Genomic DNA, 17,293 nt, shown 5'->3' with positions numbered 1-17,293 from the left:
TGAAGTTCCTTTTCTGCTCCAAACTGTGCTAAGAAACATGGCAGATTTTAAATAAGCTATTTAGCTCCTTTTTTCCTTTCAATGATTTATTTTTAAACTGGGGTATTTTTCTGCCTGATGTGTCTAGCTGCAGTCTTGTTCACAGACACAATTACATACAGGCTACATGTTAAAGAAATAAACCTGTGAGGCTCTAGAAGGCTGGAAGGGAGATGTGTAGAAAATGGATAGCATTAACTAAGACCTCTCACTACTAGGATGGTAGCCAGAGGAGATTTTGGGCCAAGAGAAATAAAGGGCTTACCACTCAATTAAGTCATGGAGCCAGACGTTGTAGCCTTGTTCTGGGAACCTGACTGAGGGCCTGGAAGACAAAAGCAGACTAGTGTTGCCCTAAAGAGATCACCACCCCTCGCTGGGAGCACCAGAGCACTTTAGCATGGAACAAGATCCCTAAGTCCAAGAGCGTTCATGTACGGCAGGCTGACACCTTGGGTCCTTGGTTGCAAACAGTGCTACAGATTTCTCTTTGCACATGTGCTGGGTCCCATTCAGGACCCTTTTCAAGCTTTGCACAGCTCTGGTGGGGTGGGTTCTGCAGTGCTCAGAGAGCTCAGGAGCTTGCTGGGTCACCCCTGTAGGGTTACTGTGCCCGTCTTGGGAGCAGGGCCTGTGGCAGGGGGGGCCAAGCAGCCTCTGGGTACTGTCTTTCCCTTGGAATTCAGTCTGATTGCCTTTTTTATCGACCAGAGGAATAGTGAGGCTTCAAGAACAGCTCAGAGGGAGAGGGGGAAGTGTGAGGGAGTGGTTTACCAGCATGGGATGGGCCCTGCTGCCTTGGCCTGTGCTCCAGGGAGGCTGGCTGGCTGGCACCAAGACTGGGACATTTCCCTGCTGCTCCTTCTGATGAAGAAATTCACATAACCTGTAAGCACCCCTCTTTCTTGCCAGAGACTGTGCCATTGTCTCATGCTCCATCCAAGGCAGCCATCCATTTCTCAGTCCCTCTCTCTGAGGGCTCTGTCGGCAGCAAGAGGCCCATGCCTGAGTCCATGGAGCAGTGCAGGCAGGAGGCCGAGCAGGTCTCGGTGTTTGCATACCCCAGTGGCCTCATGCTTCCTGCACACATGCTCACATTGCTGCGAGCCAAAGGACAGAGCTGGGGATGAGAGGCATGTCTGAGCTCCTCTCTTCATGCACACACTCCCACACTGAGCTAAACTTGTCACAAGCTAAACTTGTCAGCTTGGCAGGAGTGCCACTGGAGACTGGCAATGCTTAGGAACAGAATCCATTATCTAGTAAAAACACTGGATGCATGAGACTCTGCAAAGACCCACTCACACCAGTGGGAGGGTGGTTTCCTGGAATGGATCTGCTAGGCTGATCCTCCAAGATGCTACCAAGTGACTTCATATTGGCCTCAACAGTAAGAACACTCAAATATTTGAACACCAGGAGGGACAGTGTGGCGTTTTAAACAACTGCTTTTCTCCAAAAGTATTTGATCTGTGAGGGGTAATATCAGCACTTAATTGGAACATATGTCTGAGGCAGGCATGATAAAGAAACTATGCAATGCATATATTTTAATTTTAAATAAATCAATATGATAATTTGGGATCAGGTGGGATTCTGCAGTTGGAAGAAAAGAACAAAGGGAGGCCATTAGTTATACTTTTAATAAATCAATTTGTTAATTAGGGATCAGGTGGGATTTTCCAACATGAGACAGAGGACAAAGAAAGCTCATTAGCTGTGTTTTAAATTGATTGATGTTTTAGTTGGTGTGGGATTCTCCTGGAAATAAATGCAAAATGGAAAATACACCAAACCCTATCACTGGAGAACATACTTGATAAGAAATAAGAAAATTTTCCTACTTACTTAGGGCATCTATATTTTCTAGGCACTCCATAGTACAACACAAGTGTGGTCAGGCTGGAACTGTTGAAAGGTTCAAGGAAACAAAGAGAGAAGACCTGTAGTGTATTCAAGGAAAGAAAGAGGAAAGGTCATTTCAGATTTGTGGGACTCACCACAGCTGGGAAATTGATTTCAAAACATTGCAGTGCATTCAGAACCACCAGACATGTTTGAAGATCTCCGTTCTTGTCCTTTGCCTGAGCCTGGCACAGGAAGGTGTCAGCTACAAGGTGTGATGAGTTCTGGCAGGTTCTCTGCAGCAATAAAGTTCACTGTGCACTCAGCTCATTTCCACTGTGTCATCCAGACGTGGACAGCATGGTGTTGGTGCAGCATCTGAAAGCAAAACATTATGCAAGACAGGGAGGCAGGAAGGAGGGGGAATAGAAGGTTAAAAAAGATGGTATTCAAATGACCAATCGGATAACATTCAGCCTACTTACTCTTTGATGCTGCAATGGAGGAGAGGAAATCAAAGCTATCAGGACATATTAAGGAATGCCAAACACTACAGGAAGCAAAAGGTTTCATCATAATCAGTGTCCATTTGTTCCCTCCTGTGCTGTGTGTTTAAAAGGAGCTTTAGAGGTAGTTTTACTTCTGCAGCTTTTCTTCTTGTCTTGTTTCAGCTCTGTCCTCCCAGAACTGCACACAGGCAGTTACCGTTGATGGAAAATAACACTTCCTGTGAGGTTTGTGATTTCCTGAGGATGCATCTTCTCTTGCTGCCTGCACAACAAGGTGCATGTGAGAATTACCTCTCAGGATGGCAATGGCTCATCTGTGTCACTGCCACGCCTGCCTGTAGCTAAAAGGTGTGCAGGACTTGCTGCAAATTTAAAAACCATCTAATTTCAAAGGCCATAAGATCAAAAGTTCAGATTTTATTGGGAATTGCCCAAATGCTGCTCAGTGCCCCAGCAGGCTCTTCATCTGTGATACCCAGGAGCTGTGAGCAGCTTAACTCATGATGCTGTTTCAAGAGACATGTAAAACCAGAGAGCCAGCCAGCTGCTGCAAGACATAATAAAGATATTGAGTTTGCATACAATCCTCAAGAATTTCCTCAAAGGATCTTGAGTTTATTTTCTCACCTCAGTGTAAGGGTGAGCTTTAACAAAATGGCTGCCAGAGGGGTGATTTAGCCCTCAGCTCAGAGGGGCTGTTGTGATGGATAGTGGATACTATTTCCACAGAGGAACAGGGCCTCAAGTTTTAATCAGCTATGTCCACTAATAGAATCTTGCTCAAAATATTTTTGGCCCTTCTTTTGTGAGCAGATTCTCCACAGTAAGTAGAAAAACACATCCTAGACATGACTTACAATGCTGCTCTTCTTCTGAGAGGAGAGTCACACTGAGTCCAAGCACAGCAGCATCTTCAGAGGTCCAAAAAGCCAGCAGCCAGATTGAGGCTCTGCCGAAACCTGACCCATAAGAAAAAGGGCAGTTTTATCTTCCAGATTTTTCAATAAAAATTTCAAAGTAATTTTAAGTCTCAAGAATGCAAATAAAGAGCCAAAGATTAATATTTCAAGACTTTTTCTTGAAGCAGTAACTTAAAGAGCACTTCATTTCTTCAACTGAAGATCCAGAACCTGTTTCCCAATAATTTTTTTAAAGAAAAATCTTTGGGACTTATTTAAAAATATTTTTCTGTACGTAATCTTAAAAAAAAAAAAAAAAGAAGAAGAAAAGTGGTGTCCTTGGCCATCAAGACATGGCCAGTTTCTTGAAAGTTCTTACCAAGACTTAACAAACGTGAGCAGTCCTGTAGTTCCTAGTCAGCCACATCAGCTTGCTCTCCTCCTTCAGGGGAAGTACTGCATCCCTGGAAGTGGCAGACAGAGCTGCAATTCAGAAGAACATCAGTCATCGAGATACTCAAGTACATACTTGAGTGCTATTAGCATAATTGGGACTCGAGTCTATGATTGAAGTTAAGTATTATTAAAGTTAAATTTCTTTAAGATAAATTGATTAATGCAGATGTTTAGGTAATTTTAAGCAATAAGGACAGCAAGTTCAAACAATTTGTCCAAATTTGTGAGTGATTTTTACAGGAAACCAGTATTTCTAATCTCACAAGTCCCAATCTCAACCCCATAAATGCCTAAAAACTTGTTATTCCTTAATGCTGCCTATTTTCTGCATATTCCCATGATGGCTTTGGAAACTTCATCAAGGGAACAACAGGGCTCCTTAGGCTCAGCTTGAGGAGAGGACTGGGCTGAATGAGCCAAAACCTTCACTACTGAGAGGTTTGTCAAGGCAGTTTCTGGGCACTGGCAAGCTGAGACACCAAAGGTGTGTGCCTGGCTCCTCCATAAAGTCAGGAAAGAAGCAGGGGCTGAGCCCTTGTGCCTCTTGTCCTGCGTACACAGAATCCAGCGCTGGCTGCAGACAGTCAGGAGCTCACACCACAACAACCAAACCCACAGAGAAGAGCCCAACCCACCACAGTCCTGTTCATTAATTCACAATAACTGCTTCCTCTTCTTTGCAGTCTGTGATTAGAATTTGAAAACCAAAGCCATTATCCTCCAAAATGCTAAAATGACAGATACTCTGTGAGAAAACAATGGGTCTCACTCCCCTCAGAATCCACCAGAGACAAACACAGCCTGGCCTCCAGCCCAGCTTTATCTGAGTCTTCCACTTGACATCCACTTGGGTGATGTGAAGCTCTGCTGGATGGCCCCAAATTTGCCTCCAGACTGCTACTAATTGTTCTCCTTTATTCTTTCTGCAGAGCTAGCGGAGACACACCGGCAGTGTGCTGGCAGTGGGAGCTGCCACTTTGGGAAGACTTCTGATTAAAATATACATTGCTTTGATCAGTGCCTTCCCTGTAGTGTAAGATAAACACCATCAGCAGTTTGGGTTGATGCTCATTCCTGAGGCACATGCTGTGAAGTTACTGCACCACATTAAGCAAAAGTTTAAAAGGAAATTATTGTAGCCGGCTAGGACCTGGAACTATCCTGAGACTAGAACTGTTAAAATCTAAACCAAAGCAAAGCAGCACTGCCTTCCCTCCTCTGTCAAGTAGGGTCTTCCACAATAGTAAGTCAGATTAGGGGCTGAGATTTTTATAGCTGGACATTCATGTCAGAGGTATGTTTCATAACTAATTTAATGCTTTATGTATTTTCATTCAGCACCAGAAATCTCACAGATTTACACCTCCCTTTGGGTGGTGAAGCTTGTTTGAATATCCCAGCTGGAGCCTGGAAGAGCTGTCTGAACTGTAGCAATGGCCTTTATGTCAAGATTTTAAATGCTACTTTCCCCTCTTTTTTCCTGTTTTCTTTTTCTTCTTGCCTTTTTTCTTCTGAAGCCAAAGTGATGTCTAATTACAGGAAACTCATATTAGCACATATAGCCTTCATAAATTTTTTTTTTGTACTTCAACTTCGTCTGCAAAATTTAAGTTTTGGAATTTGTTTAAAATTTTCTATTGCTCAAGGCCTACATTTCTAGGGAAGAGAATGCAAAAAAATTACATGATTAAATATGGCAAGAGAATGGAGAGTAGCTTAATGATGCCACTTAGAAGCTCAAAAAAGGAACACAGGCATTAGAGGAAAACGTAGGGCTATACTGCAGTTTCTAAAATGGAACTTCTAATGACATTTTATTATTTCCTAGGAGAAGGGCAATCTGTCTGCTCAGGGCAGGAACCAGCCCTTCTTTCCTTCTGCCATCCCTAGAAGCGGGCCTGATGCTCAGTAGATACAACAAGGTTGAGCCCCCCCCAGGCAATGGAGATCCAGGTGATGGATTGTCCCAGTCCCTGCTAAAGTGGGGCAGTGGGTGGGGGCTGCTGCTCAGCGGGGCCCAGTGGCACCAACACCTCTGTGCACCCCTGCTCTGTCCATTTGAGGGCCTTTTGCAATAAACATGCCATAAAACTGTTTTACAAGCCAGGTCTCACTCTGCTCTCCAGCTTTTTCTTGTTAAGGACATTGCTGCTTCAAGGAAGTTCAAGCTGCAGCACATTTCACATCCCTGAAATGCATTCCCTGACGTGTTTGGAAATTATTTTACAGCAACTGGGAGAGGAGGACCAGGTCTGCGGGGGAGCAGGGAGCTGAGTGCTTCAGAGAGAAAGTAGACCAGTGTGCGAGCCCCAAATTACATACCTAGCCCCACCAAGGAAACAAATGAATTCATTTGTTTCCCACTGGCTTATTTATACAACCCTTTAATTATAGCCAACTGTATCACCAGTGTTATACCATGGGAAAGTGTAAAACTGTTAAGCAACCTGCCACTCCGCCCTCCCCAGAGCGACAGCACAATCCTTAAGCAACAGCTACATGCTGGGACATCACCTTCTCTTTTGTCTTTCAGAGGTACAGTTCAATAATGTGGCTATGAAAATGTGACCTCAAACCCAACTCCTTTTCTGGGCTTTTGTGTGCTCCTAAACTCTACCTCTCTTCTGGGTCGAAAAAATGGGACAGCTTTGACCTGCTTGCAGCACAAAAAGGGATATTGTTCAAAAATTTGCTATTTTCCCACTCTGCCCCTGAGTCATGATCAGCCCCGAGTCCTGTTAACTGCGGTGCTGCCCAGCCTGTGCTGGCTCCTCAAATGTGGCGAGTTTAGGTGGCTCTGCTGACTTCAATTAAAGCATTCTAATTGTTCCTAGTTCCACAGGCACCAGCTGAGCCCCCGCTTTGGCCCTACAAAGGGCCAGTGTGTTACAGCAGCTCTCTGCAGCTCTCAGGGCCCCATGAACGCCACCCATGAGGAGCCATTACAGCTGCCCACGGTGCCAAACAGCATCCTAGCAGGCACAGGGACGATTTTGAGAAAACACAGAATTTACTGAAACGGAAGTATTCCAAGCTGCAGTTTCACTCCACATTCAGTCCGCTTCAGAGGACAAGACAAAAATATTTCACAGCTGTCTGTGGATGGGGACAGTGCTCTCCCTTCCACTATGGGGCTGCAAGAAGGGCTGTGTTATAAAGGATGGGAATCCTTCCAAATGTTTTTATGTCTGTTATAAAGGATGGAAATCCTTCCTGATGTTTTTATGTGCGAATTGTCTTTCAGTACTTGCATTAGCGGACTCTTTCAGGTACCATGATCTTCTCAGGGAAGGGGTAAGCCTTGGTGGCTTAGCAGCACTGTAATATGAACAGCTTTATTTAGGGACAAAGATAACTCACCTTAATGCTAGATTTACCTACAGATATGCATATGAATGTCCTATGTATGAGCAAATCAGAACAGATTAGCAGGGAGGCTCTGGAACCTCCATCAGTCAGACTATATCCATCAAGCTGGTTATCCTAAAGATAGGCGTCATTCCCACCATGTGTCCAAAGGTTCAGTGCAAGGGCTGTAGGGCTGTGCCAGGTGTCTTGGGAAGGCCTTTTTTGATTAGGAGAGTCTTTCCAGGCTCTGTACTCAAGAATACCTCAAGGATACTCTGTTCGAAGTTCAAAAAGAGCTAAATAGAAAGCACAAATTACCCACAAGAAAAAGGATTATTTAGCAAGTTAATTGAGGCTTTCTTTGTATTTCTATTTAATTTAAAGATGGCATGAAGTGAGTTTTAGCACACCACTCCTCCAGAGAGAGATGAATCAATGCTCTAATTCTCTCTTCTCCACCCTTTGAGGCAGCATTTCACAGGCCATGTCTGTGATGCCTGAGGATGGCCTTTAGACTGAGTTTGGTCTTAAAAACAGATCAAAAGAAAATTTGCCATGTCCTTCAAAAGGCAGGCCCTCTCCTCCCCTTTCTCACAGAGCTGTAACAATGAAACCAGGTTTAGAGTGAGGAACATCCTCTTTAATTCTGTATAAATGCTTTGGCTCACAATCTCTGCTTTCCAGATGGGAAGAGCAGGTTATCCAGTTTGAGGGAGCTTAATTATTTCAATCTCAGTTCTGAGCTAAGAGTGGGGAAAAATGAGGATTTCAAGAAAAAGTAGAGGTTTTATATTACGCAGAAACTAAAATACTGAGCCCCAGGCTAGCTGCTAATATACCAGAGGCATTTTATCTCATGGTTTTATTATGACTGAAGAGAGATAGAAGATTACTTTAAAACCTCAGCTATGGCTGCAATAAATAAATAAATACATTCCCAGCCCTCATGGTGGTAGAATAATGCCATCAAGTGTGAGCAGGGTGTATCCACCCCAGAAGTCTAAAACCAAGAAAAAGTAACAAGACAGCAATATTCTTGACCCGTACGCTGTAGTTCTGTGATTTGTCATCCAGCCCTAATTAAGGCTCGAGACAATGAGATCCACACGGACCCATACACCTCTTGCTGACATTTCAGATGCTGTCCTTACTCTGAACACAGTAACTGTGTTGAGATGTAGAAGATAAGATTGGTCTGGAGGAAGCACAAACTGGTTGAAATCCAAAACCCAAATTCCTGCATCTTTACAAAAGTTTAGAATATATATGTTTATATATTTTTCTCACAAAATATCCTTTCCTGATTTTGGCTGGAGATAGGACAGTAGCTTGACAAAGACTACTTCCAAGTTGTGTTTAGCTCAGCAAAAGCCAAGACTTAAAAGAAATCTCTAGGGAAAACAGCCTTTCCTCCTTTCACTGGTTGGCTGTCAATCTTCTCTGGGGTTCCCTGATGATTCTTCATGACTTAGCAACATAAAATCTTCCACTGTACTTCAAAGTCTTATTTTAAAACAAATGTTCTCATTGAGAAATGCAGGATCAGAAAGCTGGGGCTCTCCAAGCCTCCCAGGGTTGTCTGGGCTCAGCTGGCTGGAGCTCTGTGAGCTGGTCTCTAATAGGAACATCCTACTGGAGAGCCCTGGGCTGCATTAGCATTTATTTATTTCTGCACTGCAACCTGGTTGCCTCATTGCATCTTGCAATAGCCAGAACTGACAACTGGCAGGCAGATGGGGCTTCTAATAACCTGCTCTGCTTTTCGGAAATGTAAGGAAAAATGTCAGGTAGACACAAAAAAAAAAAAAAAAAAAAAAAATCTATCAGAAGAGCAGGAGAGACATTATCACCTGGGAAACAAGGACATGGTCTGGAACTGATTTCCGTTCTCCCTAATGTTTCTCAGCAGAACAAAATATCTGTGAGCTGCATTGCTGTAGACAGCTGGTTCTGGAGAAAGGCTGGAATTCACCCCACCAAGACATAACTTTCTCCAGCAGGAATAATACCACCACAAAACATATCAAACCAGAATGGGTCTTGCAACTGTTTGCAGCTCAGGAAATCAAAGTGCTGCACTGCTATTTGTAACCAATATAATTTTATCTCCACTCTGTGCCCCCTTTCTGGTAATGCAGCATAGTCACGTTGCTGACAGTGTGTGCAAATGGGGATTTATGGTCCTCTGTGCTATGGCTAATGAAGTTAACAGGGGAAAAAAAGAAAACCAAAACCAAATTCTGTATTATAATTATTTGGGTTATGTAGCCGCACAAATGATGCATGAGGAAAAAAAAAACCCCTAAACTTCTTTAACAAGAAAAAATATGGAATCATATTGACTGAAAAGTATACAGTTAAATTCTGCAAGAAGAATATTTTCAGTGGAGGAAAGACAAAATTAAATCCCTGTGGGCAAAATTTACCAATAAATAGATTTTCTTTTTTTTAATTTACAGAGAAAACTTTGGTGTTTTCAGTTACCTTATGAAAAATAAAAAAATAGTAATTTTTTACTATTAGTAATTTTTTTACTATTTTACTAAGGAGCACAGGCTCTTTCCTTCGAACAACCATCTTCAGCTGAGAGGGCCATTCTCTGATCATAGCAGCTGCCAACAAACGCTTTTGGGCAGCCTAGGGCACTTTGGCACCACGGGTGTAGATGAGGCACCACTGGCAGCTCCTATTCCCTGTGTGGGTTCTCCCTGCAGCCCAGACTCCAAAGGGAGAGTCCATCAGGAGCTCCCTGGAAGCCGGTGGGATGGGTACTTATATCTGCCGAGGCTGCCCTCGGTGCAGCACTTGCTAAAGCGCTGAAGTTTGTTTTTGCCCCTGAATCCTCACTGACCCCGCAGCAGAAGCGCTCAGGCTGACAGCTGCTCCCAGCAGCCGCGGACCGGGCCTGATTTCAGGCTCCCTGAGTTACCTTTCGGCGTGTTCCTGCAAGCGGGCTGGGAGCGTGCCAGGGCGGGGCGAGCGGAACAGCATTCCTGGGCTCTTAGTAGTGTTGACCATTGTCCTGATGTGAATGCATCAAAACCTTCAAAGGCAGAAAGGTGACTCCCTGTCATGTGCAGCGCTCCTTGGAGTCCTTTCAAGGCACAGAGGATCAGCATAGTCTGTCCCTGCACTCAGGACACGCCGCTGTCTCCCGTGAACGGGCGAAGGAGATTATTGTGGTGAATAGTAACAGTAGATGAGGTGCTATCTTCCCCTTTAAATTGAGCCATTCAATTTGTCATGAATGGCTGAGTATTCCTTGCTGGCATCTGGGACTTGGATTTCAGCGCTGGGAATAGAGTGAATAGGATCAATGATGAAGCTGAAGTACAAAAAGAAGGAGCAAAAAAGGGCAAAGGACTAAAACCGATAGAGACAAGCAATTACAAGGTGTATTAATGTACACTGGGCTAGGCTGGAAAGAGGGAAGAACTTATTGTTATTCTGGGGGATTTTTTTCCACAGAAGATAAAGGGCTTGGGAAGTGAATATTTGTTATTTGGGCAAAGCCGTGGCTGCAAAGAATAAAGAGACCTTTTAGAACATGGCAGCTGCCTCTGAGCCCGGAGCGTGGTACCTGATACTCCAGTCTCCCTCCTAGGGCTTCTGGGCCAGCTTTTGAGAGCTGCAAGGAAGGCATTCAGAGGGGAGACAATGACAAATGTCAAGAGGAGAGAGGAAACCTGGACTTTAAAAGACTATTGAGTGACAGGTGGTTAGATCAAAGGCAGACATTTACCAGGTATTTATAATTGCAATGCTAATCAGGTTAATCATAGAAAGCAGAGACCAAGGGTGGATGCCCAGTCAGTCTTAAAGCACACACAAATATATATTTAACACATACAAATACATAAAACCCACACATATGTATGTATTGTACTTCAAAAGCTATTCAGTCAGTCCTTGCCACACATTCTCATTTTTTTTGCTGGGATTTAAAGGAAAAGGAGCTCTCTGCAGGCAGAGCATCTGAATGTCTTTTTGCTGCTAGAGCCAGTGAGACGTTTTGGAGAGAACACACAAGATGGGGCTCATGTACAAATCACTGGAAAAACCAGTCAGAATTTATTTCTTTATAAAAAGGAAACAAATCCCCCAAAATCTGCACAGCAAGACTGTCTGTGTTTTCATGGCTCTTAACACAGAGAAAGGAGAATCCTTACTAAAGGATTTTTGAACACAATTTCTTATCTTGCTGATTTGGAGGGCTGGATTTTCCAGGACCTCAGTACCAGTTACACAACCAAATGAGCATCAGCTTTTCTAAAGGCTGCACAATTTTGCAAACATGGGCTCAACTCTGAGCATTTTGCTTACCAGCCCTTTTCAATCTTATCTCTCTCACAGACATGCTCTCTCTTGTTATCATTCTTCCACCCATTCCTTCCCTATGCCACACACAGATTTCAAAAAACAAAACAAAACCATTTCCTATGGGAGTCTCTCTGCACTCATTTTAAGCAAAGCCGTTTTTGTTCGCCCTCTGTGGTGTGCAGCAGTCCCATCTGTGTGCTGCAGCAGGAATTAACTGTGTCTAAAATAATTCCTAATACCACAGCTATGTCTGATTTCACCAGCAAAACCAGCCCAGTGTCCTGCACTCCCAGATCTAGAAAAAGAAATGTTACATACAACAAACTACCACCCACAAACTATTAATGAGAGAGCATAGCAACACTGACTAATTGTGTACACATCCAAATCTCTTCTCCCAAAGACTGCCAGTGACAGAAGTTTTTGTCCATAAATCAATAACAGAAGCACTAAATCTTACTACATGTCTGGACTAATTCCTGAAATTATAGGGTCTCTGTCAAGAGTTTTAGGAACATGTACTACAAATAAAGGCAACTTTTGAAAATGATGTTAATTATCTGGGAGGCATCAGGTCTATAAGAAAAGATGGTTCTGGTCATGGGCTTTATTATAAACTCCCTAGCCAGCCAGCATCAGAAAGCAGTTTTCTCCACATATAGCCACTATGTTCATACTTTAATAACATGAATTTTGCTTCTTTTATGCTAGGTGCTGTAGAGACATTAAACACCCACCTGGTGGGCAGAGGACGCTCGTGCTGGCAGTGGATTTGTTGCACGCCCCCAGGCAAGAGCTGGGATTAGATGCGGGGCTGTGGCTCCCCAAGCTCCATGGTGCCCATGGGGCTGGAGATGCTGGAAGGGCAGCCCAGCAGAGAGCAGGGGAAGGACAGCAGGGCGGGGTTAGGTCACAGCCCGAGGGCTGCCCCAGAGGCGGCGTGGGCAGCAGCGCCTGTGCCGGCACAGATGGTGTGGGCAAGCCCAAACAGCCTCTGCAGAAATGCTCCTGCGATACTTCCTTTGGCAGAACTGGAAAGAAGGGGAATGATGAGGGAAGGGCAGAGAAACACACACACCTGCACGCAAACCAAAACGAATTTCTGGTGTTTACAGTGAAATCACAGCAAAGGCCTGCTGGGCTCCCTTATTACCTCGAGCCAAGGACAAGTGAAGGTAGCATCTCCCATCTATCATTTTCATGCACCATTTTTCACAGGGGGTTCATCAAGAACACAGATCAGATAATGCACATACCAAAACCTGAGTATAAGGGTCTATTTCCAAATCTTTTTCAAATTAATGCAGCTGTGCTTCCACATGTCTCTGCTAAGTAAAGGCCTGTGTCATCATTACATTGCAAATGAAACAGGACTTTAAAAGGTTAAAAAAGGGCCAAAAACCATAATATGCCAGTTTTTTATCTGGAGCAAGATTAGGTTGACATTCAGAGATTCAGGTCCGAGATAAAAGTTTGGGTCTGTGAGCATAAGCATCCCAACAACTGAGCCAATATTCAGCATCAACAGCTGAAAGATTGTAAATTCATTTGGAGCCAGTCTGGCCCTGCAAGGGTTCTGCCATTTTGGACAGCATCCAAAAAGCAAGCAAAAAGAGGCCCCTGGATGATGATGATGATGATCATCATCATCATCATCATCCCACTGTAGGTTCTAAACAAGTTCAAATCTGGGCAGATGTGCTGATACAAAGCCACCTTATATTTTGGGAGTAGGGAAGATATGAAACTCCAGTTTGGCCCTGTCACTACTTTAGTGCTATCTTCTAAAAATGATTTAAGAATTACAGCAAACTCTTACCTTCTGTTCAGCTGTGCTCTGTGCACTCTGCAGAGCCGTGCAGCTAAAATGCATGAGTGCCAACCAGACAGAGCCCTGCAGCTCAAAGGCATCAGTGCCTACCAGACTGACACCCCTGATCCAACTTGCTCAGAGGTGCCACTGCGGCTCACTGTCAGAGGGTCAGTGGCACTTGGCTGAAAAACCCTGCAGCTCCCAGGGAACCTTTCCCCAAATCTCGATTTCTGTGTCACCACATCCAAGAAAGGCAATTTAAACACAGTGCAGGTGTGGTAATACCTGCCAAGCTCTTGACTGCAGTGCCAGGCATTGCCAGTGCCCATCTGCTCTGACAGACACAAAACTTTAAAATTCATGAGATCTTAGCATGACTGAACAGTCTCTTAAAAGCTTTTGACTAAACAGAAGATCCAGATAGCGAGGAAAGAGGAAATTCCTTAATTCTGAGGTATTTCAAGTCTGGAAGAAACTTCTGGTTTGCTTTAAGGTCAAGACTGTCCCATTCTATAAGCCAAACAAATTCCCAACCCTGTGTGTTACAAAGAGGGGATATTTCACTCAGCCTTGGCTTATCTTGCTCTGCCTTCCTCATAACCATCATCAGCACCACTACAGCTGAATGTTGTTTCAGCAGGAGCTGTGGGAGACAAGTGTAAGTGCTGGAGTGATCAGGAATAGAGGGAGTGGGAAAGGGAGGAAAAGAAGGAGGAGGAGGAGGGGGATACACACGTGGGTAGTGGGAGTCTGGAGAGCAAGAAGTGGAAATTCGGGTGAGCTGTAGCTGTGAGAGAGGCTGGAAACCCAGCTGGAGGGACGCCATCTGCTCGAGGGCACCAAACCCTGGAGAATTCTGTTCTCTGAACCAGTGGCAAACACCAACTGTCTGATTTAATTAGCTTTTCTGTCATTAGCATGCATCAGCAAGGAACAAGGAACACACACTCCATCATGTGATAGATTCCTGTTGTGTCCATGCTATGCACAAACATAAAGCTGTTGACTCCCTGAGAGGTGGGACACAGAAGTCCCACCATACCCACAAGGGCTTTGAAAAGTGGGAAAGAGAAAACCTATTTTTTATTTGCTTCTTGCTTTTTATTTATTTGCTTTTCATTCTTTCCCAGGCACTTTCTTCCTTCTAGGTCAGCCAGTTTAATTTGGAGCCTGTAGCAAGAGATCCATTTCTCACCAAACAAACTTCTCTACAGGAAAGCTCATGTCTTTAAATATATTTTTGAGCAAATTTTCCCTGTCCTCCCCCATCTGAATTTGGTTGTTTTATTTGTCAGCTGACAATATAGACAAAATTGTGTCTCTCTCCTAGACGGGAAAGTCAGTAAAAGAGCTTCTCAGGAGGGGCTGGAGCAGCTTGGGAATATGTCTACCTTGGCAGCAAAGTTCCAGTTCCTCTACTTTCTGAGGCTTAATAAATTCCTGCTCTCTTCAGTAATAATAAAATAAAATCAGTCTCCTGGGGGAGAATCCACTCCAGCAGACTGTACTATTTCAGTCATTCTGAGCTTTCATTGGTGGGAGGTATTAAAAAAATGGGATGATAAACTCTTCCCAAAAAAAGATAAAAATAAACCCATCCTAAAAATGGGCTTCCATCCTTCTCCCCAGTCCTTGTATGGAGTTTGTGTAATGGATGATTAGGGAGTGGATGGAAGCTGTGCTCAGCTAAGAGCCCCGAGTGTCCTCAAGGCTGCCCAAGTACCAAAGGTAGAGGTTTGAAGTGAATACAGTATTCCAGGATTAGAGAAGGTGCTCATTGGATTTATACCCTCTATGCATCCTTCATGGTACTTTTTAAACACCTTGTGGTTCCAGTGCCACATCTATTTTGCACACATTGCTGTAGGAAACCCAAGATCATTTCTCTGCTCTTCCCACATCGCACTGCCCAGGTGAGTTTGGAAGGAAATGGAAGGTGGGTGTTACACTCTGCACAGACCAAGGATGATTTTGTGTCTAAAATCCCACATTGTTCCCAACTTGCACAAGTGAAAAACCTCCAACAGTTGGAAAAAAATCCATAGGTTTTTCATCACAGAAACCCTGACATTTCACAAAGGTCTCTACATTTACAGTGTTGTCAAAGCATTTTATGGAATTGGCAATTATTGTTATTGGGCAAGAAACTGATTCTCTTCATTCACTGACAAACTATGATGAGTTAATCTGAAATACAAACACAGTGTAACTATTTTGAGACAATTAAAAAAAAAGAAAAAAGGCAGGAAAAAAGTTCAGTTCATACCAAATGAAATGTTGCAGTCAACCTGACATGGAATATTGCATTTTAGGGACAGCATTTCACAAAGACATTTCAAAATCCAGTTGAAAGAACTGTGTGAAATTTTCCTGGAAAATAAATGTTACTTATGTATATATTAGTAAGGCTTAGGTAAATATATCAGTAGCTCCTGGTATTTAAATGGGAAAACATGCAGAAAGGGCACGTTACCTTTTCATGAGCGGAGGGCATGGGCAATGCACCTCCTGTTCAGCTGCAGCATCTTGTACAACCCCACTCCCACCAGGCACAGGAGCCATCCAGGACATTAAAAATGCACCTAAATATGAACCTAAACGGCAAAACTGGAAGTATTGCCTGAGATACTAAGAGAAGGACTAAGAAGTTTGCAAACCAGACAATTTCCCTTCTCCTGAATTCCAGAGTATGAATTTCTGTGAATCAAAATTTGAATTCCACAGTCAAAGGTCAAAAGAAGTGGAGGATATTGAATAGCACTACTTAATGTCATTTTGGCCATTAAACTTCCTAAATATTGCATATTTGTGTATGAACAACTGGTATGTTTAAAAATAATGGAATATATGCTGAGGAGTGCAGCTGCCTTAGTAGGTGAAGTCAATATTGTATGTCAGCAATGAAAGACTGAAGCTAATGCTCTTAACAATTGCTTCCAATCCAGACAAAATCCTAAAATAATAAAGGAAGCACAGATCTCCACCATAAACACACTTATTATTTCCACATGGTGTTTGTGTGTGTTTGTACAGTATAGGCAACCGAGCTGGCCTTCGTGAATTGGAAATGCTTTGCATTCCATAGACACAATGATTGCTCACATCAGAGGCCTCAAGGTTTGTTTTCTGACACACTGGAGAGTCCAGGAGCCTTAAGGAATTCCGAGTGATCTGTGTAACAGTCCCCCCTTGGAGCAGGGTGACTGGTGCAGGATGTTTGTGCCAGTGTCCCCAGCCAAAGCCCAGGGCAGGCTGTGGGGCCAGGCCCTCGCAGGAGCACAGGGACATCCCTGCTCCCACCCACGGCCACCACACCTCTAGGAGGGCTCTGGGAACATTGGCTCAGCTGAGAGCTGCAGCTGACCAGAACACAGGGCAACCAGTGCTGGTACTGATCCATGGCATCCAAGAAGGCTGCTGAAGCCCAGGAGTTGACTTTTAATGCCCAATGAAATAACTCATATCCCGGTATTAGCCATAGGTGCAAGGTAATGGTGGGGAGTAGATGCACCTGAAGGGACAACGACTAGTGAGGCTGTAAAATACAAGTATTGAGGTGCTGAGTTAATGCTGCATGATCTGATTTCATTACCAGGAGCTGGAGTGCTTGGACATTGCTGCTATAAAGGGGTGTTTGTATAAGAGAGCAAGCCATGTTTCCAAATTTCTGCATTTTCCTGCATTATTCTCTCCTGTACTAATGGTATGAAGTTCAGAATAAAGTTAAGATTCACGCTTATCCCAGTTGTATGGCAGATGCACACTCCACCTCTATTTTTATGCTTTGCCACTCACGCCTTGATTCTGTTGGTGTGAAATACAGTGCAGTGCCGGGGGGAGGGACGGGGGGCAAAGAGAGGACAGAACAGAACCTGGATTTCCAAAGAACAGAGAGGTTTTGGCTGCCACCTGACATAAGTACTTGCAGCTGACAGCAGCTCAGACATGAGGATCAGCACTGGCAGGGCGGCTCAGCAGCTCCGCATCACTTGGTAGGGCTGCAGTGCTCAGATGATCACCCAATTAGTGCCCCAGTGACAATGGGTGCAAATCCCACAGCCCCT

The 17,293-nt window shown here is 44.0% G+C and overlaps 1 long non-coding RNA gene across 1 annotated transcript; it reads right to left on the bottom strand.

Moving 5' to 3' along the window:
- Positions 1-346: 346 nt before the first annotated feature.
- LOC135445062 (uncharacterized) lies at positions 347-2,697 on the bottom strand. Its single transcript, XR_010439455.1, has 4 exons — positions 2,370-2,697; positions 2,088-2,262; positions 1,888-1,982; positions 347-364 (listed from the first exon to the last, which is right to left on the bottom strand). It is a non-coding gene; the product is annotated as an uncharacterized LOC135445062 (long non-coding RNA).
- Between the last annotated feature and the right edge of the window lie 14,596 nt (positions 2,698-17,293).

This window comes from Zonotrichia leucophrys, chromosome 3 (assembly GCF_028769735.1).
Source record: "Zonotrichia leucophrys gambelii isolate GWCS_2022_RI chromosome 3, RI_Zleu_2.0, whole genome shotgun sequence".
Lineage (NCBI taxonomy): Eukaryota > Metazoa > Chordata > Aves > Passeriformes > Passerellidae > Zonotrichia > Zonotrichia leucophrys.
Note: the sequence above shows the minus strand (reverse complement) of the source record. Positions and strands in the feature narration are given on the sequence as shown.